Source organism: Cryptomeria japonica, chromosome 1 (assembly GCF_030272615.1).
Source record: "Cryptomeria japonica chromosome 1, Sugi_1.0, whole genome shotgun sequence".
Taxonomy (NCBI): domain Eukaryota; kingdom Viridiplantae; phylum Streptophyta; class Pinopsida; order Cupressales; family Cupressaceae; genus Cryptomeria; species Cryptomeria japonica.
Genome location: NC_081405.1, coordinates 69,196,551 through 69,202,550, shown reverse-complemented (window position 1 = coordinate 69,202,550; position 6,000 = coordinate 69,196,551).

Below are 6,000 nucleotides of genomic sequence, written 5' to 3'. Positions count from 1 at the left end.
GATTGTAGTCTTCCTTGTAACCCTCTGAGTTGTTTAAGTGTTGACGGAGGTGGCATATTAATGATTTCTTTGATCTTGGCAGGGTCTACTTTAATTCCTCTATTTGATACTATGAACCCCAATAGTTTACCTGTTGTTACACCGAACACACACTTCTTTGGGTTTAATCTGACATTATATTGTTCCAACCGATCAAATATATGTTCAAGAACTGTGAGGTGGCTTTCTCTTGTTTATGATTTGGCCAATATGTCATCCACATAATCTTCCATTATGTTGTTGATCATGTCATGAAACAATATTGTCATAGCTCTTTGGTATGTTGCTCCGGTGTTTTTGAGACCAAATGGCATCACATTCCAGCAATATGTTCCCCATGGGCATGTAAAGGTCATTTTATGTTGATCTTCTGGTGCAATTTTAATCTGGTTATATCCTGAGAAACCATCCATTAAGGATAGCATTTCTTTTCCAGTTGTTAGGTCAACTATCATATCAATACTAGGCAGTGGGAAGTCATCTTTAGGACAAGCTTTATTTAGGTCCTAAAAATCTGTACATATTCTTATTCCCCCTATGAGCTTAGTCACAAGTACCAAGTTGGATATCCATTCTGTGTAATCAATAGGTCTTATGAAGCCTACATCCAACAACTTTTGCAGATGTATCTTAACCAGTAATGCAATACTTGGATGCATTTTTCTCAATTTTTGCTTGTAAGGTTTGACTCCTGGTATTACAGGTAAATGATGCAATACTAACTCAGGGTCTAAGCTTGGCATATCTGAATAGGACTAAGTAAATTTGATAGGTCGTTGCTTGAAAAATGAATGAATCTGTCTTTTTCTTCTTTGCTTAGTGATTTTGCCAGATGGATGTTATGTACAACCTCCCCTTCCACGATGTTTACTTCTTCTATTTCCTCTATAATCAATGTTGAACTTTCTCTTTCCATAGGGAGATTACCCAAGTTACTCTTGCCATTATGGGTGATTTGATCTTTATCTACTAGTGTAGAATCACTTTCTTCTCCAAAGTATGTTGTTCTATTCAGGTCTACAGCAAACCCTACTTTGTGATCTCCTTGTGGAAATCCCTCTCTGACTCTGAGAAATTCTGAAATTGCTTCATCATTTTCAAACCAGTCCAGTGTTGGTTTTCCTTCTTGCCCCCAATCAATCAAGTGTGAATGTACGAGGGGTAAGTTATTACCCCCTTCTTTAGTAGACTCTGATAACATGAGGACTTGATTGTTTGAATGACTTTGTGTATCTTCATCTTGTATAGGCATCATTTGATACCTTAATAAGACACTTTCTGGTGGAGTAGAATCATGAAGTGATAATAACTCGTAGTTGTGAGAGTTTGTCTCACTTTCACTATATGTTTCATCATGTGAGATATCATCACTTATTTCTTCTTGTTCTTGTCTCTGATCCTGGTGTAGATTGACTTGTCTTCTATGTACATTAGTTAACTTTCTTAAGCCTGGTATAAGTCTTTGCAGTCTTTCTTCATCTGATTCATTTGGTTGAGCCTGTGTAGTTTCTCATGGTAGAAGTAATGACAATAACCATGGATGAGATTCAGGAGGTGGTGGTAAAGCTGCATCTGTTGCTACATTAGCCTATGTTGTTGTGTTCATAACTGCATCATTTTGTAACTCAGTGGTCGGTTCTTGCAACAGTTGTCTCGTGTCTTCTCCATCTGATTCTGCGCTAGGTGATGTGGGTACCTGATTATTTGTTTGTGATGTAGATGGAAGCACCTATGTGGAAAAATCCCTTTGTGTTATGTAGTCTGACGGTTTTCTTGGTCAATTTAGAATATTAAGGGTATGTTGTCTTGCTTCTGTGATATGTTGAACATGCTTATATCCCAGTTCTTAATTCCTTGGATTATCATTAGGAACAATAGGTTCTAGCCTTCCTTGTTTTTGTATCCCCAGGCTTGTGGTACCACCATATCCATGTCTTTCGAGTATTTTGAATCCATTGCCATACTGATATGTATGTATTCTGGGTATTGTCATATGATCTTCTTCTCTATATATCCAATGATTAATATCTTCATTCAGGGATTCGTCTTGTAAGTCACCACATCTAATGGAAGAGCATGAGTCTGTGTATCAGACAATTTCTTTTCCTTTGTCTTGTTTCTATACTATATTGTGAGGTTTCCCAAAAGACTTAGGAGAGAGAGACAACTGTTTCCCACTCAAAGTATTTGCAATAGAATACTCTCCACAACCCATATCTTTTATCTGTAAGGAGGATGTTGTAGGCATATCCTGTTTTGTTTATGTGATTTTTAATGCCTCCAGTTGGTAGTGAGAGGTGTTTCCTGATTGATAGGTACCTGATTATCCATACCTTCTTTCAAGTCATTGCACTATTGGAAGGGATTTGGATCACCCCTTATGGTGATTTCAATACCATTGTATGGGAATTTGACACACTGCTGAAATGTAGATGGTACTACTTGCATGGTATGGATCCATGGGCAACCCAATAACATGTTATATCACAGTTCTCTGTCCAAGACTTGGAAAGTGATCTCTGTTGTTATGGGTCCCACTTGTACTGGTAATGTTACAATGCCTTTTGATGGGCGTTCTTCATCATCGTATGCCTTTATATTTATCCTCTTGGAAGAGTTGATGTGAAGTTCATAATATCCTAGTGCCTTAACCAGTTTTAAGGTACAAATGTTCAGACCAGCTCCTCCATCTATGAGTACTCTTCTGATTCTTCTCTTATGAACGTGAGCTTCTAGATGTAGTGGGTCATTATGAAGCAGTCTATCATGAGGAATATCTTGTTCTATGAATGCAATACATGTGCCTTGTGTCAAATTCCCTACCATAGATTGGAAGGCATTTTCATCTATATCCCTATCCACTATTGACTCTTGAAGTGCTTTATCCAGTATAGCTCTATGAGTGGGTAAAATACACAAAAGTTTAAATAGTGATATATATGCCAAAGTTTTCTTAAGTTGTTCAACAACATTGTAAGTCCCTACTGCTGGTGGATGATTTGGTGGTATCCCTTGTAAAGTTATCTTTGATCTACGAGTAACCACTACATAGTCTCTATCTCGAGGAGTTATGGTAATTGTAGCGACTGTATCATTTGACTTATAAGTGTTGTCTGTATCATAAGTTATCTTATCAAGATTTATGTTAAATCCTTCTTCATAGTCTTTAAGTGTAATTTTGACATCCATAATGTGTTCTATGAGTTCATCTTCAAACCAATCTGAGTGAAATGGTTGATCATGCCCCCAGTCTCTGAGACAAAGATTTCTATCATCGTCATACTTTGGTACCTCTAATATCATGCAAATTTGGTTATCATCTGTGTGAGTATCTTGGTTTTGCTCATCTTGATAAAGTGTTTCTTGTGAATCATTATTTGCTATGTCTCCTGAGCTAATGGCATGAATATTGTAGTCATATGAGACCTTTATGTAGTTAGTTGTATCGTCTTGGGTACCTGATGTGGTATCTTTCCCTTTGTCATGCTTAACAAAAGGATCCTTAAAAATCATATGATTTGTGTTGGCTGAAGTTTTATCGGTATTGATTGTGATATCTCCTTGGTCTATCATATCTTGAACCAAGTTTTTCAATTTATAGCAACTGGTTGTTTTGTGACCTTTAGTCTGGTGATAATCGCAAAAATCATTATCATTCCACCATGTGGGTTTGAAAGGACCTGGTTCATACACTCTTTCTTCAGGTAAAGTGATCATGTTTGTTTGTATTAACTTTTTGAGCGCTGACTCAATAGGTTCTCCTAGGGGTATATAATTTCTCCTTGGAGAATTTACCCTGGGGTATCTTGTGTTTGTGTTTGTGTTTTGTGTAGCATTTACATTTGCTGATGTTGTGTTATTCCCTGTATGTGGATTAGTTGACTAACTCTCTCCCAAAGATAAAACAGGTTGAGTTTTGTTTACCGTTCTGGCAACTACAATACCATCATTGGTCACATTTTTATTTTTCACCCAAAACTTAGATTTGTCATTGTTGTTGGTGTTGCCATACTTAATAAGACCTTTTCTACTAGTCCCTTCTCACATTTGAGAGCTTTTTCCATGATTTGTTTGAATGTGGTTAAACATTGCATTTGTATCGAATATTTCATCTTGAGAATCAAGTTGTCTGTGAGCATATCGACTTGCTCTGTTTCTGGGATAACTATTTTGCACCTCCTATAGAGAGCCCTCCATCATTGTATGAAGGATGCAAATGTTTCATTCTCATATTGTTTAGTGGCACACAAGTCCATCAAAGTAATAGAGGTGTCAATGTTGTGCAAGAAGTTTGCAATAAATTGTTCAACTAATTCTCCCCATGATGTGATGGTTGGTGGTAAATGTGAAAACCACTCTAAAGCTGAACCTCCCAGACTTTTAGGAAATAGTCTCATTAGATAAGTATCTTCTGAGGCAACCTCTATACATGTCGTAAAAAATTCTCTAATATGATCTCTAGGATCACCCTTCCCTCGATATCTATCAAATTTGGGTGTTTCAAAATGTTGTGGGAAAGGCGGCATGTATAATGTGTGATCAAATGGATAAGGATGTAAATCCTGCATTGTGTAGCTTTTCTTGTCATTACCAGTTTGCATGGTTGTCATTTGTTGTTGCAAATTCTGTATTTGTTGTGTCAGAACATCCATTTGTGTCAAAGGTAGACTTTGTGTTTGTGTATGGCCCACAAAAGGATTCGTGGTTGCATAACTAGGAGGTTGTTGGAAGGTACCAAGATTATAACTTTGTGTGTTGTGCATTCCACTAGGTATTGTGAAATGGGTGATATGTGAACCCATGTTTGGTTGAGTTGTACTTGTTGTATTGGCAAGACCTAGATTTGCATTTTGATAACTATGTGGATCCCATAGAATAGGAAATGGGAGGTTGGGTTGCATTTGTTGCTTGTGTTTGAATAGGTGCTGAGTCACTTGATATTATCAGTATGCTTTGTGATGGTACACTAGCATTGATTGTTGAGGATGACACACTTGTTTGAAAGTTTGCATTTGTGTTGACATTTATTTGGATAGGTACGTTTTGAGGAAAACTGGAGGTCATTGCTTGTATTTGTGTCAAGGGTGGTGTTTGACTGTTATCTTGACCTGAAGTTTTTCCTGGTGGTAAAATCTTTATGACATCAAAATCATTAGGTAGTTTTGCCCCATTTTGTATTAACAACGAAAGATACTTGTCCCTATCGCTATGTATAAGTGCATCTAGGATCATGAGGACATGTGGGTCTTGTTGTGCGGACTCAATTTATTCCTTTGTCAAATGTTGTTGTAATTTGTTTATGGTGGACATTGTCTGTGTACCTAAGTGTTGACCTATTGACATGTCCATGTTCCAAGTAGGGTTTATAGACTATGTGTTGTTCAGGTCCATTATTCCTTTCGCTTTTTGTGACCTTGTGACAGGCATCTAAAATTGCTTATATGAGAGTGGTTCTATGCAAGACGATGACCTAACACTAGATTGTATGGTGCAAATATGAAATATGCAAGGCTATACTAGACTCTCTATTGAGGATTTTGATGTGAGACCTTTTGAGAATTTCTAGATTTCTCCAATGCAAGTCTTTCCATTTGTTGATGAAGTTGTTCAGCCTCAATATCTCTATCAATTCTATGGGAAATCCTAGACTCAATGTTTATCTCATGTATGACTCCTATATATTGAGGTTTGCTTCTTCTTAAATCCCAAGCTAAATTAGCTAGACCATCAATGATTTCTCGTTGACCACTGTTTGGAACTAGATTAGGTTGCTCGAAGGGGATAAAGCCATCACCTAGGAGACCCATGAAGGCACATGCTATGAACCTATAACTGACAATGGACTTAGACATATATGAGGTCTAGATGAAGACGTATATGAGGTCTAGATGGCGATGTATATGATAATGTAGGACTATGTAACTTAATAATGGATGATAATGCAAAAGACCGAGGATGATA